This window comes from Neovison vison, chromosome X (genome assembly GCF_020171115.1).
Source record: "Neovison vison isolate M4711 chromosome X, ASM_NN_V1, whole genome shotgun sequence".
NCBI lineage: Eukaryota > Metazoa > Chordata > Mammalia > Carnivora > Mustelidae > Neogale > Neogale vison.
Window position 1 is genome coordinate 18,080,747 of NC_058105.1, and position 27,810 is coordinate 18,108,556.

At 43.6% G+C, this 27,810-nt stretch overlaps 1 protein-coding gene and 1 non-coding gene across 4 annotated transcripts in view; both read left to right on the top strand.

Moving 5' to 3' along the window:
* Nucleotides 1-27,810, top strand: part of HS6ST2 (heparan sulfate 6-O-sulfotransferase 2) — a 282,359-nt gene that overhangs the window by 81,918 nt on the left and 172,631 nt on the right. The window lies entirely within an intron of this gene.
* On the top strand, nt 4,812-4,918 carry LOC122897780. Its single transcript, XR_006382623.1, has one exon. It is a non-coding gene; the product is annotated as a U6 spliceosomal RNA (small nuclear RNA).

Sequence of the window (27,810 nt, forward strand, 5' to 3'; positions counted from 1 at the left end):
AAAATTTAGATCCAGTCCTTGGGTTCAACATTTGCTTACTCTGTTAGAAGAGAAGTGTCATGATTGTACCTGGAGATCAAGACCCAGAGTCCAGAAGGATCGTGGAAGGGTCAGGTTGGAAGAGGCCTTGGAGCCCGTTTTTCAGCCCCCTAGTGCAGGGGTTTTTAAGCTGGTTAGTCCATGGGTTCCCTGAAAAAGCTAGGTGTCTGCTTATACCTTTCTCTGGAGAGAGAAGTCAGAACTTTCATTATTTTCTGGGAGGAGTCGAGGACACATCCCCAAAAGGTGAAAAACCCCTCTCTGGAAGATTATGTGAACGCTCCACAGGGACCCTGATAAACAGTGATTGAACAATCTCCTTTAAACTTCTCAGTGATGGCAAATGTACAATTTCCTGAGCCTGCTCCATGGAGCTTGGGAAGCAGTTCTTCCTCACATTGAGGAGTAATTTATCTCTGTGTAACTCTCCCCCAATTCATTATATTGGTTTTGTTTCTGCCCCCGGAAGCAACTGAAAAGAAGTCCGCCCACCTCTTCCATGCTGTAGGCTTTGAATAAAAGAAGTTTGTATGCCTCCCTCAAGGTGACTTTCCTTAAAAAAAGAACCTGTCCAAACTCCTGTCATTTACCAGCGGCTTCCAGGCACTTCTCCATGTTGCTTGTTTTGTCCAGTTTTCAGAGTCCCTTGTAAGGTCATGGCATCTAGAACCGAAGGTAGCATTCCATGGGTGTTTTGACCAGCCCAAGTTAGAATACCACCGCCACCCCATTGTTCTGGACAATATATTTCTATTAATGCCTACTCAATTCACCTTCGTGACGGCCACTTCATACTACTGATTCTTGAGAAGGATTTGCCAGCACATTCTTCGACCTGTTGGTAGGTTTGGCTTATGGGTCTATTTATACCCACTGCTTTAGATTTAAAAAAAAAATGCATCCCATTGATGCCCAAATTGGGGCAGTTGTGCCCATGTATGTGGATGAGTAAGCGTCCTTTCAGGAAAAAAATAAAAGCCCTCATTTTACCTTTATTAGTCTCATTGCTTTGCAAAACACTGAAGGGCAAAGACTGAAACCCATGTGAGGGGTACAGTATTTAGTAAGAATGTTCAGCTATGAAAATGCGTAAGTGATGTATTTATTATACTACCAACTCTTCATTTTTAAAGGAATTTTTAGCATTTTAATTGGAAAGTTCTAGGGATGCAGGGGTCAACATCACTTCAGGTAACATGCAGGGCTTTTAATGGGTATAATCATGGTGAGAAAGTCCTTGTGGTAGACAATGCTCACTCGTCCTTCATAAAATGAGGAAGGCACTGTGAGCCAAGTAGGAGGTGGATATCCTCCCCCCCCCCCACACCCGTCTACAGATGTCAAAAACGGCCACCGCCATTAGGGTCGGCCTGGAACTGGATCGAGCCAAGAAGCCCACGTGGCGCCGTGTGTACACACACTGCTGGTAGGGTAAGGCAGAGGATCCTTGCACCGGCGTGAGGTGACTCTGCTCCTTAGAGAAACAGAATGGTTTCTCTGTGTTCTTTCCTTGTAAGTGCATTGCTCTTAAATCATTAGCTACAGATCCACAGACCTGTGACAGGGCCGGAGATCTCCCTGTGCTGCCAAATCTATAATGACTTGCGGGTAAGGACAGGGCAGATCTAATCAGCCCTGGTGCGAAAGGACCCTTGGGAATGGAGTCACCAGGATCTGAATCCTGCGGCGGCTGTCCCTGTGGGATGCACTGATTACCAGTGAGCGTGTTCAGAGCTGTCTGCATCTTCCTTGGCAGAGACATTGGCCCCAGCACGTGGGGAGAGAGGACACAGGGCAGGCCAGCCTCGAAGGGCTCTTTCCTCTCTACCCTGCTCTCTTGGGGGTCACTGGGAATAAAAAGGAAAAAAGAATATATATATATATATATATATATATATATTTTCCTGATAGTTTGGCAAAACATTTAATTAGAGCTGGTCATGAAAAGTCACCGCAGCTGCGCAGTGCATTGGAGCCAGCAGGAGTTAGACTTAACATATTTAAAGGTACTTGCTTGCAAGCTGTTTGGTGATTAGGGACCAATCTGCAGAACGTGGCAAGTAAATAAATAAAACCACGAGTGTGAAAAATGAACGTGCTGAAGTTAGGCTGCTTATAATTGCGAAAAAATCCCTCGCTGAGCCTCTGTGGTCCCCACAGGGGACCTCCTTGGGGAGCGTCGGCCAGCCTGGGCTGTTGGCTCTGGCTCTGCATGGAATGCCCGAGAAGGCCGTGTCTGGCTGCTGGCAAGCTGTGGGTTGAGAGCATGTGTTCATCCAAAACGGGTTGATGGCGTGACCAGATTTATCCAGTGTTTCTGGGTTTGCCCCTGAATATAAACAAAACCTCTAAGTGCATTGGGTTGAGTTTTCCCAACCTTTGATTGTGTCTGTTCGGTCGCAGGTCTTCCTAGCTGGTGTCCGGTAAGAACAAGCTGATGTCATTTAAAAAATTAAAACAAAAAAACTGTGCTTTGTGGGGAAAAAAAAATCAATAAAGCTTTTTTTTTTTTTTTTTTTTTGGTCTTAATAAAACCTGACACGGGGTTGCTTGCCTCTTTCGCTTTTCAGCTGGCTGTTTGGATATCAAGTTAAACACAAGCCTGCTTCCGAGAATCATGTACATGGGGCAACCAGTGTCCCTTCAGTTTGCTCTTTAAAAAACAAGAAATCCCTTTTACCCATTTTTCCCAACCCTCTGGCAACTATCAGTTTCTTTGTATTTATGGGTGTGTTTCTACGGTTTTATTTGTTTGTTTGTTTGTTTTTTCGATTCCACTAGAAGTGAAATCCTATATTTGTCTTTCTCTGTCGAACTTAATTTACTTAGCATAATGCCCTCTAGTTCCAGCCACATTGTCACAAATGGCAAGATCTCATTCTTTTTGATGGCTGGTATTCCTTTATAGACACATATAATATTCCATTATACATATATCTCACAACTCTTCCGTCCATTCACCTGTTGACGGGCACTGAATTTGCCGCCCTATCTTGGCTATGGTAAATAATGCTGCCATAAACATAGGGATACAGATACTTTTTGAGTTAACATTTTCTTTGGGTAAATACCCACTCGTGGAATTAACTTCAGTTTGCTCTTAGTTTTATTGAGAGCTTCATTGCCAACAAGAAGGCTCCTAGGTCAGTCCTGATAATGAACTTCATGGCCAGCAGTGCCTCCATGCCCTTGAACTCCATAATCAGTATCATGCTTGTGGTTGCCTACAGAAAGATCAGAGGTTCCTCCATTGCCCAGTTCAATAACCATTAAGAATATGCAGAAGATGTTAGGGGGATGCCGGAGAAGTATTTGCTGGTTAAGGTCCAAGGATGGCACCACCAAGCAATATTTATGCTGATTATAGATACTTCCTTGATCTGGGGGAAAAAGAAACCAAACAAACTCCAGATAAGAAGAGCAGTCTCACTGGAGACCTTTGGAGAAATGAGCAATAAATCTAACAGGCTTCTTTGGAACTCTCCAAGAGCTGGTAAATCACAAGTTTCTACCATGGCTCTCTGTAAGAGGACTGGCTCATTATTTTTTGTAAATATAACTTAGGGACTGAATTTCTTTCCAAGTATGCAATCTGGTGAGTGTGTGAGATCATGTGATTTTATTTCCCCTGTTAGGGCTTTGACATCGTTTATAACTAGAACCTAAGAGCAACTTTCTTGCACTTCAAAAAAAAAAAAAAATGAAGCTCTGTAAGCCTATCGCTTTCTACTGACCCGCTGCAGTTTTAAAATTGCTTTGGGATTTTTATGAACCATCCCTGTGAAGTTCATAAAAAACAAACATGGTTTGCATTCTGTATGAGGGTGAAATAGAAAATGTTCAACATAACCGTTTTATTATTAAGAACAGGGGGCATCCAGCTAGATGGAAGGCTAAGTCCAGATATTTATGCATTTTGGTGCCTGCGTGTATATATTAGCATTGGCTTCAGTTCCTAGTCGTGGCCAGATAAGGGCACAATGGCTATAGAAACTAGGCAGACAGGACGGGGGCAGGGGGATGGGGGTGTGGAGAGTGGGGGAAAGGCAAGGGAAGGAGAAAAGGAGACTTAAGCTGAGATTTCACAAGCCCCCCCCCATTTAATCCTCCCAGTGCCCTTGCAATGTATACACATTAAAAATTCCAATAATATGAATAAAAAATGGTGGGGTACTTTTTTTTTTTTTAAGAGAGAAAGGGAAAGAGAGAGACACACACCAAGAAAAGGAGGAGGAGAAGATAGAGGAGGAAGGAAGGGAAGGAGCCACAAAGTCTGCCTTTTTCAAAACTTCTGGACTTTTGGGAACCTGCATTATTTATCTCAGTATTCTGAGTCCTCCCTCGCCTGACTCAATCCAACTATTAAAGCAGTTGGATTTTTGTGGGTATAAGGTGGATAAGAAATAAGAGACACTTAGGGCGCCTGGCGGGCTCAGTCAGAAGAGCATGCAACTCTTGATCTCGGGACTGTTAGTTAGATGACTTAGAAAAAACTTAAAAAACAAAACAAAATGAAGAACTAAGACATGTTTCATGGTCAGGAGCAAGGGGATGGGACCTGGTCCCTTTGCTCTCATTAACCCTACAGAAGCTCTCGTCTAAGGTGGTTATAACACTTCCGAGGGTTCTATTTTGTCTCCTCCTATTCTGGTTCCAGAACATTATTTTTTCGAACAACTCTTCCTTACTGTAGACAACAGTTAATGGTGGTAAGAGGTTGGATGCTCTTTACCCTTAACTTATCACCTACAACTACATTTTTCAGCTAATGGGTGCTCGCTTCGGCAGCACGTATACTAAAATTGGAACGATACAGAGAAGATTAGCATGGCCCCTGTGCAAGGATGACACGCGAATTCGTGAAGTGTTCCATTATTCAGCTAATGGTTTAGAAATCCAGGATCACTTTTTTTCACATTTAGTTTTGACTCAGAAACAAACAAATCTTTTTGCATTCTTTTGAAAGGAATATATGTGATTTGGGAATTTCTGTAAGCCGTTTCTTAGTGGGGAAAAAGTAAAATCCAAGTTAAAATGATAAGACAGTAGGTTCAGTGTTGCCAAGTGGAGCCCAATTTCAGTTCCTATATTCTAATTTCTAATTCCATGTCCTAGGAGCCAAAGCCCCCCTCGACTACTCCTTTAATCCAGGCCTATCACTTGGGGATCTCATAGCTCCCTTGTTTGTAAACACCATCTGGCAAAACCCAGAGTGCCGCTAATGACCTACATGCTTTTGGATATGGGGAAACCAGGGGATAGTTCCCCGAATCTCATTGGATGAGTGACATTTTTGAAAACAGCACTGATGACTCTGCCTGGCAGGGAAAGGGTGAGGAGGGAAGGGGAGGCACAGATTGTATCCGGGGAGAGAGGAAAAGTGTGTTGTGAAGCTTTGCTGTAGGCTTTCCAGAATCTGGCGAAGTGGGATGGATGTTCACAGAAGAGTAAGATGGTTAAAGAACTTGTGATAATTAAAATGATGCTTTTGTGTAAGTAAGGAAGAACACAGCCACGAAAGCATTATTAGGGCAAAATTTGCTGCACTGGACCAGATCACCACTTGATGACTCTTAAGTGTGCCAGTGCCATAGATTTTTTGGTGAGGAGAAAAAACATGGATACCATGTCTGTTTGTATACTCATGTTAATAGTTGGCAGCAAAGCCATTATTTAAACAATAAGTCCATACAGCATAGGACTGGATCAGATACCGCACTGAGTAAGGGCAGCCATTCTGGAGATTAGAGGATGATTCTGGGCAATGGGCTCAAGCCAGGAACTCTGTACTCCCCCCTGGGCACCTGCAGTCACCGTTCTAGAATAGTGTAGACCAGTTTGATTGAGAGATTATATCTAAGTTTTGGGGTTTTCTTTTCCCAAAGTCTACCCTGCAAAGGATGGTTTGCCTGGATGCACGAAAAAAGCGTGAATGAAGAGACCAACAAAGACTGTTCCAGATGAAATTGCGGTAAAGAGCCCCCATTTGAGTGAGGGATTCAAGACTACTTCCTGGAACTCGATGATAGTGAAGCCAGACTTTCTGTAGTCTGCTAACTTGCCTGCATTCTGTGGTCACATTGGCCAGGAGTCAATATTCAGTTAGAAACACCTATCCAAGAAGGCTGGAGGCCATTTTGGATTCATCATCCCAATTCTGGACGTAATGGAGCAGGATCGGGAAGGAGTGTGAACGGCATCTATTTACACACATGCAGGGCTTTGCTGTTTTCCTGGACAGCCCTTTTCCCCGCATTTCCGGGAGAAACTACTGGAATCACAAATCACAATTTGCAGCTCGCCCTGGGTAATGAGTCATTGGATGGAATTTCATTTGGTAGATTTAAAGAGAGTTAGTGTTGATCTATGAAGCCAGATGATTTAAGAAATTGAAGCAGTAACAAGTAAATTGCTTTTCTCTTGTACTGCAAAATGCTTTCTAGGCGTTTTTGGCTTTTCTTTTTAAAATGGATTTATAATACCATTTCTCTCCACCTCAAGGCTCAAGTAAACCTCTTTGCTCTGATGAATCCTAAATGGCTCCTCATTTCCCACAAACAGATTGTCCAATAGAGTTTTTAATATCTCGTTTTAGATGGCAAGAGCTGGAATTTTTAATTCCATAGGAAACACAAATGAATATACATTTCCTTTTAGAGGCTTTATTTCTTCTGACTTATCTCATGAAAAAAATGATGCATGACCAAGTTCATATTCCTCAGTCTAATAATCAAGACTTGCCACTAACCAACACTCACTTGCCTTTATTTATTTGTTTCTCCGGCAAGTAATAAGGAGGGTGTGGAATGTGCCACCTGATGGCTAGCTATTAGAGGGGATGCAGGGAAAAAATAAACTCAGGTGCGGCCTTGAAGCCTCTCAGAGGCCACTGGGCAAGACTGACACACCAGTGGCCACTTACTGTAAACTATGTCAAAGCCGTATTGAGGTGAGGGAGGCTGGAAAGGAAAAGTTCTCTGCCCGGGAGGTGGAGAGACCACAGAAGTTCCAAAATGGCCTTTTCCCCCAAAATGGTCTTCATAAATTCTCTTTCTGTCTCTCCCCTCATGGATACATGCCCCTTCTTCCAGCCACCTCCAAAGTACTCAGCTAGGACCCTGGAGAGTCAGCCATGGCCAGGGACACATTGCAATTTATACAGAAAAAAAGAGGGGGGGGGGAGAGAGCTCTACATTCATTGTTTTAATGTCACAAAAACTCCACAGAAGGGCAGCCAACCTGGTCTTGAGCTCACTGAGGACAGGGACTGTGGGAATCTGTCGCCACAGAGCCCAGCGCAAGGTTCGCCGGTGGTTGATGTCCAGCACACCTTCCAAGCTGCTGGAAGAAATAAAGTGCCATGAGAGTGCGGAGGGCAGGGCCAGCTCACCCGACACAGGCGACCCTGGAGCTGTGCTGAAGAACCTCTAGGGCTTCATGAGATCTAGAACTGCAAAGACAGGGGCAGGTCAGGGCCATTGCTGCTAGACTGTAGGAGGCGTCAAAGCGGGAGAGTCCAGTGAATACAGCAGGTGTTTTCTCAGTCTGGTTCTCTAAACCACAGGGGCCAGTTGGTGAGTCTGGAGCTGGGCGGCTACCGGGGGACACATGGATGTACCAGAATGAAGTGCACACCGCTACATCTAGGAAGCTAGGGAGCTGGGGAGCGAAGGAGTCCTCCTTGGGCGTGGAAGGAACCCGCCGCTGTCCTTCCCTGGCTGTGTTCGGAGGCAGGGCGGGCGCCCTCTGCAGGTTGGATGTGATGCAAGCCGCACTCCACCCTGTTTCTGTTCCACCGCTTGGTCTGTGCAGCTTTACATCTCCTATGTATTTTCCACTGTGGTGGCCTTTGTAAGACATAAGGTGAACAAACTGCTTATTAAGGTAAGACAATGGAGGCCCCATTTTAAAAAGGTTAAGATGTACTTGCAAGTGTCAGTGCATCCCGGGAATCATTAACAGTGTACGGAATGCACAACCTGGTATTTTCCAAAGGCCACACTAACCTTTTCAAGCATGGAGCAGGCTAAAAGGAATGGATTTCTTCACCATTTGATGAGCAAAGAAATCTTTTAAATGCTTATTTTTATTTGCCCGCTGAAAATCATCTCTCGGGAACTCAACACGGGGAAATGAATCCTGAACATTTTAGCAACTCACTTAAAATACCATTAGAAAGCACTTGGGTTATTAAAAGCGGAAAACAAAGGATGAGGAGCCCTCTGGTGCTAATCACACCTAGAGAGAGAGAGCGAGAGCCACCTATGCCCTCCTGTTTGCCAAAAATGTCTTTGAATTTAAACTCTCCATTGTTAAGGAGAGACGCTCCCGTTTTGCCAGATCTTTTTTTTTTCCTTTTAAGTACACCCACTTTTCCACGTAATTGGCTCAACACTGCTATTTGCATAATTGTCATATTTTTCTGCTTCCAGAGAGGTCTGTTAAGCGTAAAGGTGAACTACAAAGCTTTGACAAAGCGCACATTTACGCGTGATGAGCAATTCTCCAATCGTGAGGAAAACTGTATCATTTCCATTGAGTTTATCTTACATTTGGAAACCAAGTACTCAAAACTGATTGCCCCCTGAGCCGCATTTAACCCGCTTTCCTTCGGTGTGGCCAAAGAGCAATTTCCCGAGACTTGGGTCTGCCAATCATGTCGTTACCGTGGGCCCCGACTTGAACAATGAAGGCATTTTTCTTGAAGCTGGGGTTTTGCAGTAAAATTTGTTAGTCGGACTTCAGCAAGTCCCATCGCAGGTATAGCTACGAGGTCTGAGACAAATCTGTTAACCTCTCATAGTCTTGGTTTGTTGAAGTGTAAAATGGAGAGAGCTTTCAGTCACAGAGGTGCTGGGCGGCCCTGTGCAAAGGAAGTAGGGTGCCTGGGTCTTGGGACATAAGAGGTGTTCTAGTAAATAGGTGATTGTGCCTTTTCCCTTCTCTTTCATAGCAACTAGGTGACATTTAAATGAATCAAAGGACTTGAACTTCTGAATGGGGAAGGCGTGGATTGGAATTCTGCCTCTGCCCTTTTTGGTCGATGGGAGGGGAAGGGAACACAGTAGGCTGTGTGACCTGGGCCAGTTACTGAGCAGGGGGACCTCAAGTTCTTTATCTGCCCGATGGGGGTAGATAATAGAAATGTGTACCTTCGAGTTTGTGTTGTGAGGATTAAATGAGATAGTGCTTATAAAAACATGTCCCTGCTCAGTGAGTGTTTCCTGCAGTTGGTATTAAGATACCTTTAACGGCGGTCATTATGAGTTTTGGATTACTGCAGAGGATGACCCGAAAACTCAGGCCCCCTCCAGATTCACTGGTTTTTTGTTCCATCAGTTTTCATATTCAGCGAGAGCAGACTGTGCAGCTTCCTCTCCTGCGAATGCTTCTGGAATCCTTTTGCCTGCTTCCTTCCTGAGTGGAGACTAGATTCTTCAGGTTTCCTGATTGCCTCGTGCTTCTGGCTGCAGCCTGACGGTATCAGATTGCAGAGCGGAACTGAGGAATGGTATTCCAACTGTAATAGTGATCAGATTGGGACCATAACAGGACACCAGGCCTCCAGCATCTGACAGCTTGTCACATGGGGCACTTTTGAGCCCTAGTTTCCCCTTGACAAGGTTAGCCACTCATGCCACTGGTTCCGTGGGCAGAATTCTAGCTGAGCCATAAAGCCTGACAGAGAGGGAGAAATAGAGGCTGGCGGAAAGGCCGGCGTTGCCCTCGAGTAGCAGGTGGGGACTGGAATTCACCAGAATGAATCTCCAACCAATTGTTTTTGTGCAGGGACAGGGTAGCTTAAACTGATCAGAACAAAGAGAAGTGGAAAGTATCTAAATTTCCAATAACAACTCGTTGAACATATTACCATAAATCTACTTGTCGGACTATTATGCAATCATTGTTTTGTAAACGAAAACTTGGTAATTAGGAACTGCACGTTAGAATGTGAGCTGAAAAAAAAAACCAAATATATAGTATTGTTAGAAACTGAAACCAACGCAACAATAGGCAAATCTACAGAGACTAGGTGGGTTAAGCTGGGTAGGATGGACAATGGGTAGGGGGTGCAGGGTTTCTTTTGGACACCATGTGAATGCTTTAATATTGGCTGTCTGTGGCGAGGGTTGCACGTATCCACGAATATACTGAAGAACACTGAATGGTACATTTTATTTTATTTTGAGAGTGGTTTGTTTATTTATTTCACCGGAAGTTCAGATGATGCATTAGTTTCAGGTGTACAGCGTAGGGATTCGACGAGTCTACACGTTCTGCTATGCTCACGAGTGTAGCCGCCATCTGTCACCGTGTGTCACTATCACAGTGCCGCTGACTATATGCCCTGTGCTGTCCCTTTTATCTCTGTGTCTTCGGAATGGTACATTTTAAACGGGCAAGTTGTATGTTAATGCAAGTTATATCTCGATAAAGCTGTTAACAAAAACAGCACCAACAAACCTGAACAAACGTCGAGATATAGAATGGAAAGAATTTCCCAGGAGACTAGCCATGGATATGATTTGGTGGTGAATTGTGGCTGGTCTTTTTTCTACATTTTCTTTTATTTTCCATAGTGATCACATGTATACTTCACCATTTTATAATGAAAAACCTATTTAAAGGGCAAATAAATAAGTGTGAATTAGTATCAACTTTTTTAGCTCACAGAATTTAAAATATCGATGATAAAATATAAGGGATGAAAATTATTTTTACACTAAATGAACATTTAACATAAACTGTATGGCCCCATGTACTTCGGATTAAATGTCAATGCTCAGCCTTTTCATTAATATTTTAGCTTTTAATAAAATTGTCAAACATAATGGTGGATACAAAGCATAAGACATAAATATTGGAAAGAGTAGAAGTCAGTGATAAATAACAAAATCTTAATAACTTTTTCTCAGAATTGATGTCTATCATGGTTTAGATTTAGAGCTTTTGGAAGTTTTAGAATGTAAAATAAAAATTATCTTTGTAAGTATAGGGGACGAAACAGCTTTATCTTTACCCTCTGAGGTTCTGTTCCTGGGACCTGCAAATTAGACTGACCAGAAGACAGACAAACAGGAGCAGAGGCACACAGATTTTATTTGATGTTACTATTTTATTTTTTAATAAATAAGGGGGTATAGGGGGCCTTTGTAGAAAAGAAATAAAGACCCAAAGAGGTGGTTAAACCCAGGTGCTTATGTGCCATTTCAGCACAGGGTGATATACTTGTGGAGAATTGGCAAGACAAAGGAAAAGAGGTTTGGACATCTAGGGGGGTTAAATTATGGGAAGGTAAATATATGGGGCAAACTTAAGGACGGTAAGTTTATTTTGATTAGGTTTGTGGTACAGACCCACTTCAGAGCTGACTTTGTCTCCAGTGATAATATTTGTCTCCTCTTCCTGGTACAGGAGCATGGAGAGAGAACCCTTTCACGACAGGGAATCGATGCCCTGCTTTTAGGCAGAAAGGGGGAGGGCGGAGAGCTCCTTCTGTGTCTACTGTGTCTCAGCGGTCTTCAGCTCAATATAATCCTTCTATATCAAAGTGGCGCTTTTTGGGGTGGCGTATTCAGATCCCCTTCATAGTCATAATGCATCCCAAATTTACATGTAGGAGCTTAAAATCCATTTTCTAAATTTAAGTAAGAATTGTATTAGCTTTTATTTAAACACTCAAGAAAGTGATCTTCAGCTGATTCGTACTTAAGTTTGGGGGGGAAGCTGAGCTTCTTCTGAACAATGTGATCAAATCCAATCTTCCCACTGAAGTTTGATTCTGAAGGGTTGTGATTCCCGGGCTCTCCCTCCCCTTCCCATGGTAACACATTAGTATCCCTTGTCCCCTATAATTTTGTCTTCTTCGGCCTCGCCATACATAAAGCTTTTGGTGGGTCTATGGTTTCTTCAGTTAAATAACTCTAGTCCTAAAATGTGTGGCGAGAAGAGAATGTGCACAGCGATCATATTTATACGTCACCAGACCGTTCTCCACATTACTGCCATGCTTTTTATACTTAAAGGCAAGGAACAGCTGCCTCGCTCTACTTTGGTGTCCAACTCAGCTGTTCCGTATTCATCCTGTTGCTTTAAGCATCTGTTGACAGGTGGGAAAGCTCATGTGAAGAGAAGCATTGTTGCCTTGGGGGCTTCTGCCTGAGACGGGCCTGACCCCTTTGTTTGCCCCTGGAACAGAACGTGTGCGTTCCTCTCAGCCCTCAAGTACAGCTGTTGGGAGACATTTTAGTAGATGAGAACCATTTCTGAAGCCTCTTGGTTCTGAGAACCAAGGAGCAGGGTCCAGAATGTGGCTGGACAAGGCCTGTCTCATTGGCTGGACCTCACTAAGGGGGAGCCAGCAGATGCCTTCCCCGATAGAGCCTTTCCTCCTGAATCCCCTACTGTTTCCCATTTTGTACCAGAGAACCTGGAAGCTGAAAGTTTCTTTTGTTGGAACCCTTCCTTTTTACAGAGGAAGAGACTGCTGTCCAGTTCAGCGAAGTGTCTTGCTTTCAACTGAGTCAGGTGGTGGAATTTTGTCTGGCTCTCTATATAATAACATCACCATATCTCTGAGTTGTCTCTTGGCCGCTTTTTGTCAGATTCTGGAAATATCTCATGTTTATGATTTTGTCCTTAATCTGGTGTACTGAAATTACAGGTTGGTTACCGGGTTTATAATGAAGTTTCAGAGACGTAAAAGGAAGAAAAGTTCTGGAAAAATGAAAATTCTGGGGTGCCTGGGTGACTCAGTGGGTTAAGCCTCTGCCTTCCGCTCAGGTCATGATCTCAGGGTCCTGGGATCGAGCCCCGCATCGGGCTCTCTGCTCAGTGGGGAGCCTGCGTCCCCCTCTCTCTCTGCCTGCCTCTCTGCCTACTTGTGATCTCTCTGTCAAATAAACAAATAAAATCTTCTTTAAAAAAAAAAAGAAAATCCTGAGAAGTTTTTCTATACTTAGTCTTCAAAATCTTTAAAATAAAACCATATAACCCCCAGTATCCTCCTCTCCCCCACCACATTATACTGATTGTATTCTGCACACATAACCATTCCCATGTGTAGAATTCCCCATACTTAAAAAAGTGTAAGTGGATTAATGGAATTTATGTATTCGCTGGAGGTAAAATGCCCCGGAAATGTCTGCATTGGGTGTAAAACCTTGGGCCCGGGGATCTCACTAGTGACTTTTTAAAAACAATTTTAATTTCAGTTAGTTAACATACAGCGTTCTATCAGTTTCAGGTGTATAATATAGTGATTCAAAACTTCCATGCATGGCCTGGTGCTCATCACAGCAAGTCCCCTCCTTCATCCCCATCCCCCTTTTTCCTGTCTCCAACCCACCTCCCCTCTGGTAACCAGTAGTTTGTTCTCTGGAGTTAAGAGTCTGTTTCTTGATTTGTCTCTCTTTTCTTCTCTTTGCTTGTTTTGTTTCTTAAATTCTGCATATGAGTGAAATCATGGTATTTGTGTTTTCTGATTACTTATTTTGCTTAACATTACACTCTCTAGCTCATTTCATTGAAAATGGCAAAATTTCTTTCTTTTTATGGCTGAATAATATTTCTTTTTATTTTATTTTATTTTATTTTATTTTATTTTATTTATTTATTTGACAGAGAGAGAGAGATCACAAGTAGGCAGAGAGGCAAGCAGAGAGAGAGGGGGAAAGCAGGCTCCCCGCTGAGCAGAGTGCCCTATGTGGGGCTCGATCCCAGGACCCTGAGATCATGACCTGAGCCGAAGGCAGAGGCTTAACCCACTGAGCCACCCAGGTGCCCCCCTGAATAATATTTCTGTGTGTGTGTGTGTGTGTGTGTGTGTGTGTCTCATATATACCATTCATCAGTTGATGGACATTTGGGCTGATTGCCTACTTCGGCTCTTGTAAGGAATGCTGTTATGAATATTGGGGTGCATGTACCCCTTTGAATTAGTGTTTTTATATTCTTTGGGTAAATACCCAGTAGGACAATTGCTGGGTCAGAGGGTAGCTCTATTTTTAACTTTTTGAGGATCCTCCATACTGTTTTCCACAGTGACTGCACCAGTCTGCATTCCCACCAATGGTATAAGACGGTTCATTTTTCCCCACATCCTCACCAACACTTGTTTTTTGTGTTTTTGATTTTAGCTATTCTGACCAGAGTGAGGTGATATGTCTTGTGGTTTTGACTTGGATTTCCCTAATGGTAAATGATGATGAACATCTTTTCATGTGTCTGTTGTCCATCTGGATGTCATCTTTGGAGAGATGTCTGTTCATGTCTTCTGCCCATTTTTAAATTGGTTTATTTGTTTTTTGGGTGTTGAGTTGTATCAGTTCTTTATATATTTTGGATACTAACCCTTTATGAGACACGTCATTTGCAAATATCCTCCTCCATTCTGTAGGTTGCCTTTTAGTTCTATTGATTTTTTTTCCCTTTGCTGTGCAGAAGCTTTTTATTTTGATGTAGTCCCAGTAGTTTATTTTTGCTTTTGTTTCCCTTGTCTCAGGAGACCCACGTAGGGGAAAAAAGTTGCTATGGCCGATGTCAAAGACGTTGCTGCCTGTGTTCTAGGATTTTTATGGTTTCAGGTCTCATATTTAGGTCTTTAATCCATTTTGAATTTATATTTGTGTACAGTGTAAGAAAGTGGTTCGGTTTCTTTCTTTTGCATGCTGCTGTTCAGTTTTCCCAACACCATTTGTTGAAGAGACTAATGATTTTTTTCAAGAGCAGGGTTTTTTACAGAGTCCAAGTCTTCAATCTTGTAACCGGACCATCAACCCCAGTGACAGCCCACTTTGAAGGAGGCCTCATAAAGACAGGGTTCAGGCTCTCTCTAATGGCCTTAGCTAATGGAAAACCTAGAGGGGAAAAGTGAAATCGTCCTCAAACTTCATGCAGGTAGAAAGGAGAAAAATCTCGAGAAGTTCGGAGAAGTGACAGGAATTTCAAAATCTTGGTTTGAAATGCAAGAAGTAGCAGAGAATGATGAGAAACACCTGAAGATGCTTGCTTTTATTACAGGCAATGGAATAAAAATGTGAGTTTCAATTTGCTTGCCTCTGGATCACTCACCAACCAGAATAAATCAAGACCAGATCAGAATTTTGTAGGAAATGCAGGGATCTGAAGGACACAGCTGGTCAGCTGAGGCTTTACCTTTGTGCTCATTACTGCTTGGAGTCACTGGGCCTCTGGTCTCATATCCAGCCTCCCCAGGCCTGTGTGATCTGGAAGATCCAGAAACTTCTCTACACATCTTCATTTTTACATTGTCTCTGCCTCAGATTTTGATGTTTTTATGTAAAAGTGCTCTGGAAAATATGGAAAACCATGGTACTAACATAAGATGGTCCAGGTAGGGTGTGGTATTATCTTGGGAAGCATAATTTTGTTAAGCTAAAGTTCATCTGTCTGGCAGGTGCCCTTGGGAAGAGCGGAGCCATCTTGAGAACCCTAGGTTCCCCATCCCTTGAGTTCTGGGGGAAAACAGTATTGTTACATTTCATAAAAAACACAGACACTAGGCATGTTGTGCACAGATACAAACGATTCCAAGACAACCTTAGGACAGAGGCTCGTAAAAGACACCATCTGCCATTCCGTGATCATGACCTAGATGTTGCTGTAATTGTGGGGTGTTTTTCCCTCTTTTTTGTTCCCTGTGTTTCTTTGGTCAGGACCAGTTATCATGTACAAATGAGGTGTTATGTCCTGCTTCTTAAACCTGATATCCACAGACAAGGTCTAGTGTCTCACAAGCAAGTACATCTTCTATTCGTTTATCTGTCTGACCATCAGCCTGCACATAGTTTCTCTCATGTTTCAGTTTATTTCCTTAGGAGAGACACCCGGAAACGGGATTACTGCTTCAGAGGATCAGAATCTATTTTGAGACTCCTGATACATCGTGGCAAATTGCTTTCTGATAGCTCTGTGCCAGTGGACATGGCTGGCAGCAGCCAGGCCTGAGTCTCCCTTTAGGCCCGTCCATGGGCTCCTTTAATAATTAAAAAAAAATCCTTTTTAAACAAGATATTACTGTCATACAGGAAAGTGCGCAAAACTTCAATGAATTATTACATGTATCCATTTGTGTAAATACTACCCAGATCAAGTTTTTAGATTTAGACATGTGATATTTCCATCTACCCTGGAAGGGCCCCTCCTGCCCCAGGTAGTATCTATACCTCCTCTCTGAGGTCATCATGGTTTCTAATAGTCCCTCATTTAAAAAAAAAGATTTTATTTATATGTGAAAGAGAAAGAGAGATAGACCGAGGGCACCAGCACAAGCCGGGGGAAGGGCAGAGGGAAAGGAACAAGCAGGCTCCCTGCTGAGCAGGGAGCCCGATGTGGGGCTCAATCCCAGGACCCTGAGATCATGACCTGAGCCAAAGGCAGATGCTTAACCGACTGAGCCACCCAGGTGCCCCAAAGTCCCTCATTTTTGAGAGATTTCAGAGAGTTTCTCCTCTTGTCTGAAGTGACTTGATAGGTGATCTCTGAGGGAAGATCGTCATGTCCTTAGCACCACACAAACTTCTGTCTCCTCCCGTTGGCAGGCCCATGGTTTAGCTTATTCTGTGAGTTTAACTTATTCTGTGCCTCGCTTGTCCAGCATCACTTTGGGACTGTACATAACAGATCCCCTACCCACCCCCCCACTCCCCCACCCCCAGGGAACGAACAGCGCCACTGCCATCTGTTCTGAATCATGTGAGGTAGCAGGTAGGGGTGATGAAGAAGGTGTGTTACAGAAATAAAGCAGGAGTGATGCTGACTTTAAAAGAAACAACCCCCCCCCCATCCTCCTGGCTGGCTGTTTCCTTAAAACAGAGGGCGTGTGAAGTGCTTGCTTTGCAGATCTTGCAATGCTTTGCCATTGCACTTTGGACTGAAATCCCTAGGAAATAAATGTACAATGGAGTCTCCTAGGAGGAGTCGGATTGGCTGAGGAAATAGTATCTTTGTGTGGGTCAGTCCAGCTTCAAATGTGCGTTCAGAGAGAGAATACCCACTTGCTGAGACTAATTGGTCATTTTGCTGTTGGTTGTAATGAAAATTATGGCTCTTCTTTTTCTGTGGGAGCTTCATTCAGCTACCTTTGTTTTTACAGAGGTGGATTGGCTCTTCATGGGTTAACAAGCACCTGAAATCCTCTCTAGTAGCAAAAGAGAGAGATCAGCCTCAAGGTTAGGAACGTCATAGGCTAAATTTGGGGGTCTCAACAGTGATGGCAGGTCTAAATCTAGGTGTCTGTGTCAGAAACCAAGAGATCTAAGCCCAACGTGGAAGATGAGAGAGGGAGGGAACAATGATGGAGTGTCTCCAATGGACCAAGTACGATGCTGGGAGCTATCATGTGCAGTAACTCATTTAAGATTCACGATACGATAGTATGGATATTATCCCCTTTGGCTGATAAGAACATTGAAACCCATCCAAAGTTTCGCAGCTACATTTCTTTTTTGCCACTTCCTCTCTTCCCACCAATGATATGTCCCAAGATGCATATTTTTCTGTATTCCTTCTCCCTCTCAACCTTCTTGTCCTTCGTTGTAACACCTTGTGCCATAACGAACGGTCTCTTGTCTTATGTGTTCTGCCCCTTCAGGGTCAGCTCCAGCCTCGATTTCCCCGTGTAGCCTTCTCTGACACTGTGGACCATAGGAAGCCCATGAGCATATGACCATTGGGTGTCAGAGCTCTATCTGATGTCTTTTATAGTCCTCCAGCACCTGGAGAAGTTGCAGGCACACAGCATTCAATTTGAAGGCTTGAATAATTCTGTGCTGAAGACGAGGTTCTGATTCAGAAGGCTGCTTATGTAGCCTCGGTGGGCACGAAGATACAAATGGTCTTCCTGAATGTACCAAGAGCTCCTGAGTGATTGCTGACCCATGGAAGCTCCTTAGTTCCCCAGCTACTGCCTTAAAATCAATGTCATTACCCAACACTGATCACTCAGGTTTTCCTTTGCCATCTTCTCCACTTGCATGTGTAAACCACTTGACCATATTTTATTTTAGTATTTCACCAGGGAGCTTTTAAGCTTCTTAATTAATAACAAAAACATTTCAAGCAGGAAAGAGATGGTCTGACCATAATGCAGTCCTTTACCGCGTACCCTGCAGACAGATCCCCATCTGGCACACGCATTGGGAGCTCCCATTCTCCAAGGACCCGAGAACAGTTCACACCTATGGCGCTAGATCAGAATAGACATGAAATTCAAACACTAGCAGATTGTTATAGGTGTTCTGTGAAAAGAACAGTGGTAAAATAATTAGTGCATCTAATTATCTGTGTGTTTACTTTAAAGCACTATGTGTGCTTTATATTTTCAAAAGGCCTTAGCCATGCTATGTGATCGAAATATAACATGTGCCACATATATAACTTTAAATTTTCTATTAGTTGCATTAAAAAATGTTAAAAGGGGGGTGCCTGGCTGGCTTGGTCACTAGAGCAGGTGACTTGAGCCTCACATTGGGTGACGAGTTTATTTAAATACACACACACACACACACACACACACACATATACACAAAAATTTTTTATTGTATATCATGTGTCTAAGATTTTTGTAAAATTTAAAAAAAAAGTGAAAAAAGAAACATGTGAAATTGACTTTAATACTCTATTTTATTTAACTTAATACATCCAAAATATTATCATTTCAACATATAAGTAAGATAAGAGATATCTTACATTCTTTTTATTTTTGTATTAAGTCTTAGAAATCATATGTGCAGTTTATACTTATAGCACATGTTCTGGACTGGTTACATTTCAAGTGCCCAACAGACATCCGTATGTGGTGACTGGCTACCATATTGGACAGCACAGGCCCAAAGAAACTTCTAGTGGAAACTTTCCTGTAAAGATGGAGCTGGGTTTCTCCATAGACAAATAAAAAAGCCCAATGTATTTATTGGACTCCCTGCTCTATGCTTGACACTGAAGGGTGAGCCAGAGGACAGCAGTCAGCCTCTGCCATCGTAAGAGTCATGTGTGAAAACTGGAGCCATTTTTGCCTGTTAATTATGTGTCCAACCTCAAGACAGTTTTGTGATTAGTTCTCAAGCAAGTGATTTAGTAGTAGAGGACTGTGTGTTTAGAGGAAAAAACAATCCTTGCTAGTTGAAGTCGTCAGGGATAATTCATGGAAGACATGGAAGACAAAGAGTTCAGGCTCTGGGTACACCTCAAGCAATGGTGTAGGGTTGGTTAAGTACTGGAAGCATTGGAAAGACAGAGAGTAGATTAGCTTGGCTGTATGGGGAGATGTCTAAGATGCTTCAGTTAATAACATGGTGAGAATAAGAAGAGCAACTAAGGGGCGCCTGGGTAAGTCACTGGGTTAAAGCCTCTGCCTTCGGCTCAGGTCATGATCCCAGGGTCCTGGGATCGAGCCCCGCATCGGGCTCTCTGCTCAGCAGGGAGCCTGCTTCCCCCTCTCTCTCTGCCTACCTCTCTGCTTGCTTGTGATCTCTGTCTGTCAAATAAATAAATAAAATATTAAAAAAAGAAGAAGATCAACTAAGTTTTGAGTGTTTAAGGGTCAGTTCCTCTACTGAGTGCTTTCTATGTATTACGTCATTGAATCTTAAAAAGGAGAAGCCTGAATCTCTAGAGAGATTTACGGGCTTGTCCAAGTCACATGTCTAGAAAGTTGGCAGAGCAAAATTTTGAATCTAAATCGATCTGAGCCCAGAGCATTCACCGTAACCATTAGCAGTTATGTTTCTAAGACTGCTGGGGGCAGTGATGTGTGTGCTTTGTGTGATGGGAGGCCCCCACCTTGACATAGGGTGGACAAGCTCTAGGCCGAAGATTCCTTGCAGTGTTTCTTCAGAAGAGATTCTAATGGGCCCGGTTGGTATGATGTCTCTGTTGTTGACTGGTGCCATTAAACACAGGTTTTCATAAGCCAATGTAACTATTAGTTGGCTTACTTCTTTCTTTCTCAATGCTTCAAGGTCATCCTAGAATACTGGGATCACCTTTTAGGTCAATACTCTGATCTGACAGAAAGAGGAAAGAGGCCCAGAGAAGAAGGACTTGTTCTGAGTTACACAGTTTTAGACATGGTGGAGCTGGGGCCTTCATCTTGGTTCTTTCCACCCAGAGAGCTATGCTAATGTTTTCCAAAGGTCTCAATAGAAAGCAACATATTCAGATTAGGAAGTGTACTTCAATTACTCTGAGTAATTGTTTTAGCTGTCTGTGGTTCTTTAACAATTGAAAAACTTTATCATAGGTGATAGGTATACCTGAATTGAGAGAAGGATTTCAGCAACGACTACTATAAAATGAGTTTCTGGCAAGTGGACGCTATAGTCTTATGAATTTTGATAAAATCAGGGTGTCCTTCAAATGGGAAAAAAGTTGACCCTGCTGAATGGAATAAAATTGGGCTTATGAATGTAGCAAATCTTTAAAATTCACGTTCAAAAGAAAAGCATTGACTTTTTCAATGAAAACTTTACTCTGCATGTGGTTCCAGTTAGAGAACAAATCATAGAGTAAAACAAAAACAAAAAACAAAAAACAAAAAACTTAGAGTTAACAACAACAAAAAAACCCAACTCAGATGATGAGAGAGTGGTTTCTGGCCGGTGTGCCAGCTGGCTTCCTTACTGGACAAACTGCTCATAGAGCGGGCTGGCCAGGCCCTCGAAGCTTGGCCCCAAAGGTCCTACCACCTTTAATTCCCTTTTTCTTCTGACCTCTGCCACCATTTAACTTTATGGACTTCACCCCGTGATATACTGCTGCTTTTCTGCTTTCCCTGGAAGAAATATCAGCCCAGACAGCTGAGGCCAGAAGTAGTTGATTGCTGCTTACTGCTACTTAATGTTTGCTGCTTATTCTCCTGTTGGCCGGGGTCGACATGCAGTATGAGGAGGGGACCAGAAGAGGTCGAAGCAGTTGCTGCCTATTGAAGCATTGTCGTTTTATTTTATTTTTTATTTTTAAAAAAGATTTTATTTATTTGAGAGAGAAAGAGGGAGGGAGAGCACAGAGCGAGAGGGAGTAATAGTCTCCCTGATGAGCAGAGAGTCTGATGCAGGGCTCAATCCCAGGACACTGAGATCATGACCTGAGACGAAGGCAGAGGCTTAATCAAATGAGCTACCCAGGCGCACTTAAGCATTGTCATTTTAGAGAACAGAAGGAAGACACATAGCAATTAGCAAACAAAAGCAATCCAAGAGTGTGTTGAATGTTGTGGTGCAGATCTCAGGTGTAACTGGATTAGATTGCTTATGTGTTATGTCAGTACATTGGTCTGCATCGACTATTTCCTTTTTGGTCTCACAGAAGGATAAGATGGTGGAGTTCAGCCCCTCCTGTTTACCAAGTGGAAGTTCTCTTTAAGGATGAGGAATACCTCTTAGGGGAATCTTCCTTCCTTCCTTCCATCCTTCCTTCCTTCTTTCCTTCCTTCCTTCTTTTTAAAGATTTATTTATTTATTTTAGAGAGCACATGCGAGAGCAAGTTGGGGAGGGACAAGGGGAGGGAAAGGGAGACAGAATCTCAAGCAGACTCCCCACTGAGCATGGAGCTTGATGCCGGGCTCAATCCCACGACCCTGAGATTATGACCTGAACCGAAACCATGAAGCAGATGCTTAACTAAGCCCTCCAGGCACCCCTTAAGGGAATGTTTGTAAAATATATTCTAGCCCCATGCATTTTATGCATAAAAAGTATTCTGTCATCAAATAATTCATAACATGCCCTCTACTTGGAAATTTAAGAGATGCTTTGGTATATTAGAGGCTTTTAAAGGTCTTGCAGCTTTGAAACTTTGACTTTATCCTGGTAGTAACCAAACTGATTAGCCGACAGAGCCTTTATTTGATAACCTATATCCATTGGGGAATGCCATCCTCCAGTGACGGTCGCTCCCCCACAATAGCTGACTGATTGACTGATTTGGTTACAGTTCTGTCAGCCCCTGGACTGGAGTGGGAAGTAAGACAGAGAAACTGGTCCAACCTATTTTAACAACAGGCCTCTGACTGAAACAGCCTCCCTGTGTGTGGTTGATAAACATTTTCCCTCTCTTAAGGGAAAATCATGCACAGAAACAAGCACATATAAATAATTTACCAAGCTGTAATATGCTATAAATAACAAGCCTACTAAATAATGAATTAACCCAACTGCTGATTCATAAGTAAATGTCTCTTGTAAAGCAGCAGTTTTATGGATTTTACAGCTTAGTTAATATCCACTCATATTTCATTAGGACAGTTCAGGTGAAGTATTGGGGTAATAATCGGGATATATTTGAAAGTGATACAGCACATATCGGGAGCCCAGGCAGACTTTGGGGAGCTGCCAGGATCCCTTCCTTCTACCTAGAGCATGAGGGGTGCTTGTACCTGGTCCTCTCTAAGACCACAGGCAAGGGTAGAGGTAGAAGTAACTCTGGACCAGTGTGCAGAAGGGAGACAGATGTCACTTTGCCCTACTGGACAGAGCCAGCTCTTTGAGACACCATGGCATAAGGATATAGACTCTGGGGGTGAACTCTTGGTATTTTGATCTTTATCACTTATTAACTTTGTGACTTTGGGCAAGTCACTTAAACTTTTTCTGGCTCAGTTCACCCTTGTCTGTAAAATGCCTGATAATAGTACCCATCTCCTCAGGTTCTTATGAAGATTAAGTGTGTTGTATTGTCAAGTGCTAGAAGATCATTGGGCACATAGCATGTGCTTTTTAACTTTGAGCTCTGATATTCCTTAGAACATGACTCTTAGCCTCTTCATTTTGCCTTCTCCCAGCCCCACTGTTGGACTCTGACAACTGAGCACCTGGGGGATTGGAGGGTCTGGGTAGGGAGCCACTCAGATCTCTCCTCTTGCCTCCAAAGAATGGGAATGGGAAGCAGGAGCTATGAATTCATTAGGGGCAGGAAAAACTACTTTTGACTTCCACTTATTTTTTTTTTAAGATTTTATTTATTTATTTGGCAGAGAGAGATCACAAGCAGGCGGAGAGGCAGGCAAAAGAGAGAGAAGGAAGCAGGCTCCCGGCTGAGCAGAGAGCCCGATGCGGGGCTCGATCCCAGGACCCCGGGATCATGACCTGAGCCAAGGCAGCAGCTTAACCCACTGAGCCACCCAGGCGCCCCAACTTCCACTTATTTTTAAAATCATTTTATTTTCATCATAATAAGTGCCCTCCTTAATCCCCATCCCCTATTTTGCCCATTCCCCAAACGACCTCCTCTCTGGTATCCATCAGTTGGTTCTCTATACTTAAGAGTCTGTTTCTTGCTTTGTCTCCTTTTTTTTCTTTGCTCGTTTGTTTTGTTTCTTAAATTCCATCTAGGAGTGAGATCATATGGTATTTGTCTTTCTCTGACATATTTCGCTCAGTATTATACTCTGTAGTTCTATCCATTTTGTTGCAAATGGCAAGATTTCATTCTTTTTGATGGCCGAAGAATATTCCATCATATCTATCTGTCTATATGTCTAATTTAGCCGTTCTGAGAGGTGTGAGGTGATATTTCATTGTAGATTTGATTTGCATTTCCCTGATGATGAGTGGACTTGCGCTCATTACAAGTAAGAAATGGTCCTTTATTTAAAAGGAATTGTATATATCTTTATTAGTGAGGGTTTTGGGATGGGAAGTGACAAGAATTATCGGTCAAGTCACTTTGACAAGGAGGAGATCTGAATTTCACAATCAAACCTTAATAGATGCTATTTTTCCCCACTTGCAGTGACACCGAGTGCCCTGGCGTGTGGCCCCATGGCAGTGCTCAACTTTCTTGGCTTTGAAGGAAGTGGTGGTCACCTGAGCTTGGGCCCTGTCTGTTGAAATCTTTCATATACCTGTTTTCTTTTTTAAGATTTTATTTATTTATTTGAGAGAAAGAAACAGACAGAGATAGTGAGAGAGAGCACGAGTGGGGAGGAGAGGCAGAAGCAGACTCCTGCCAAGCAGGGAGCCCAATGTGGGTCTCGATCCCAAGACCCTGAGTTCATGACCCATGCCGAAGGCAGATGCCCAACCGACTGAGCCAGCCAAGCACCCCATCATCTGGCTGTTTTCTACAAAGATAATAACAAGGAAACGGGACCTTGGGACTCCCTCAGATGATTTCCTGAATGCCTGGCCCAAAGAGATAGAGCCTGCCTACTTTCAATCGATCGCAGGCTGGGGGAGCTCAAGGTGCCTTCTAAGACAGCCAGTGTGCACGATGCCTTCTAAGAAAAGGGAAGAGCCCCCCACCCCGCCCGTTGCCTTAGAGCCTTGTCCCCTACATCACCATAGAATGAAAGTCTTCACAGCTCACAATGACCATTTCACCAAGCCCCCTCCTCGCCCCTGCTTCCCTGAAGTAGAAAGAAATATGGTGGCATGACATTCACTTTGACAAAGCTTTTTTTCCTGTTCTCTACTTCTCAAAAAAAAAAAAAAAACAAAACAAAAAAAAGCCTGAAGACATTAAAACAGTTGCTAAGCTGCTGGGTGGCCCCATCAGTGTTCCCAGCCGTAAGGACCGTGTTATCACATATTCAGCAGTTTAAATCAGAGAAGAGAGGAAGGGGAGCAGGTGCTGGAGAGGGCTCCTTTGTAAGTTCTCTTGTCAGGTCAAGTGCTTGGCTCTGGAAAGGCAGGTGACCTGGAACATGTCAACTGTGATTCTGTCCCCAGGTGGGAAAATGGAGGGAGGATTTTTTCCCAGTTCTCAAACTGGTCTGACAGAGAATTCTTTTGGGATCTCATCTTTTTTTGACGCTTGTTCCAGAAAGGTCAGCTGCCAGGGGGTGCGGGGCCAGCCCTGTGTCCTCTGAGCATTGCGTTTTGGGCACATCGCATACAGTTGGTGCCTACTGTTGGGGGGTAAGCCTCAGCTGGCCCTGGTGAGCTCCTAGCTCAGTGTTTGAGCAAGCTTGTGCAGCAAGATGGCTGTATCGTTTCGTGTTTTCTGTCTTGGCTCCAGCATTGTATTTTCAAAGCTGGGTGAATTCCAGATGAAGCAGGTCATCATTTACTAATACTTGGTGAGCCTCGAAATCCGGCATGTTTAGAACTCAGTCCTGGCTCCAGACGCCGTGCTCCCAGCTGGTGGTGAAGCACGCTTCCCTGCTGCTAGTCCAAAAGGCATTACCACCGAGAGCGGTGGAAAGAGAGGCAGTTTCCCAATACCTCTTTGCATCATTGTCCAAATCGTTCCTCCTGGCCTAACCCCCACTTTGTGCGTTGGCTCTCAGTGTAGGGATAATTACTGACTTAGGCTTGTTTTCATCAACCAGCTCATTCTGTGTAAAGTTGGGTTTAGAAAAAAAAAAGTATAAAAATTAATGCAGCCTGGGACACTCTTTGTGGAAGATACATTGAATATACATCTTAAATAAAAACCCAGGAAATTGTCCCTTCTGTCTTTCACCTGTCAGAGTAAGCAATAGAATTCTATAGCCCATTCAGCAGCATATTTAATTAAGCAACTTCTCTGCTGAACGTGCTGGGGGCTGGCTGACAGTGCTTTTCACTGCTGATTCGGAGGACAAAGGATGTGGTGAGACATTCAGCAGCCTGGTGGTATGGAAAGAAACTTCCAATTGGTCACACCTACCTATTTCTCTTGGCATGTTGCATTAGCTCTGTGGATACAGAAAATAGACTGTCTTTGATTTATTGAGAAGGTCACCGGACACCAGCCTCTTCCATGGTGAGCCCTGACTGAGTCTGGCCCACTTTCCCATTAGAAATGAATAGAGATTCAGTTGTAAGTGAGAAACTTCAGCTTGTCGTTTTCAAAAGAAAAGATACTCAGGTGCTTGTTCGAATCCAAGTGCAGAACCATTCCTGACCACCATTCTTTGTTTTGGTGGGAGTTGTTGCCTATCCCTAGGAGATATTGTCAGTCCTAGTGACAGTTATGGACTGTTTCCCAGGCACGTGCCAAAGTTCCCCCTGTAGTGTCTCTCCTAGCAATCCCCTGGGGTAGAGATACTCGTGATCTTCTATTTTGCAGAGGAGGAAACGGGGGCTCAGAAAACTTGAGTCACCTGCCTCGAGTCACACAACTTGTGAGTGTCAGAGTCAGGCTTGGAGCCCAAAGGTCCCCTCTTCGCCAGTCCCTGTTCTGAACCCCTACACTGCTTTGTCTCTGGAGAAAGCCAAAGAGGTTTGCAATCCCAATACAATGCTTAAAACTAGGGGTAGGTGTCACTAGCTTTTGTGGGGTTTCTGCCATGAAATCACACGTCCTTCACCTAAGCCTGTGGGACCTGGAGGGGGAAATCCTGAAATTAGAAATCCTTATAATTAGATGCGTGGGTATATGTATGTATTCTGGGACGCTGGGCCAGGTTTCATCAGCTCCTTAAAGAAGTCCCTGGCACACTGGGTATGGTATATAAACCATGAATCTTGGAACACTGAAAAAATAAAATTTTAAATTTTAAAAAAAGGTCCATGACATAAAGATGGCTTCCATACAGAGCTAGAGGGCATGCGGCCCTTGCTCTGTGCCAGGCGGACGGTGCTTTATATACCTGAACATCAGCAAACTCATTGCCTTCTCACCACAGATGAGGGAGGGAGGGAGGCTTTGCATTCCCATTCGACAGAGGGAGGAACGAAGACTGAGGTAACTTGCCCAAGCTTACAAAGCTAGTCAGCAACAGCAGGGATCTGGTTTGAATTCAAGCACCATGGCTCCTGGGTCTTTGCATTTAACCACTTTGGACTGCACCTACCGTTTTAGTCATTTGCCCGTCTGCCAGCACAGGGCCTAACACCCCGCTGATTTGACTGGTATTTGTTGAATTGAGTTGATTGGCAGACTGCCGTGGTATGGACTCCATATATCCTGAGTGGATGAACAAAGAGAACCCACATAGTCAAAAGAGAACTTACCAGGATGCCTGGGTGGCTCAGTGGGTTAAGCCGCTGCCTTCAGCTCAGGTCATGATCTCAAGGTCCTGGGATCAAGTCCCGCATCAGGCTCTCTGCTCAGCAGGGAGCCTGCTTTCCTCTCTCTCTCTCTCTCTCTCTGCCTGCCTCTCTGTCTACTTGTGATTTCACTCTGTCAAATAAATAAATAAAATCTTTAAGGAAAAAAAATTAAAAAAAAAAAGAGAACTTACCAGAGTTTTTCAAGATGGATGGCTTGGCAAAACATAGGCTCTTTGCTTTTTTCTTTCTTTCTTTTTTTTTTTTTAAAGAGAGAGGGAGAGAGAGTGAGCACGGGGAAGGGGCAGAGAGAGAGAGAGAGAGAGAGAGAGAATCCCAAGCAGGTTCCACACCCAATGTGGAGCCCAAAACAGGGCTTGATCCCACTATCCTGAGATCACAACTTGAGCTGAAATCAATCAGCTGAGCCAGCTAGGTGCCCTGAGGCTCTTTGCTTTTAATCAGGGCTCCCTGAAAGGCTGTTGCACTGATCCCAAGCTCATTCTTCCTCCAGTAGGCTGACTAGGCTTTTCAGAGTTGTTGTAAGCTACCTCCAAGTCTAGGGAAGGTGACTTTGCACATTCTGTGCCTCTGTGTGGTATTTCGTGTCCTGGTCACTCAACAATATCTCCTCTGCCCCTTACTTGCCGGTGAGCAAGCAGAATGCACGCACACCATTTGCACACTGGCATGACTCAAATCTAGGTTCCTGTGTGGCATGTCAGCCTTACTGACGGAAGGGCGGACGGAGACACAAATCCTGTTCCACTGCCCGAAGACAAGTGGGACTACAGATGAGTTTCTAGAATGAAGCATTCTGAGCTATCAGAACGA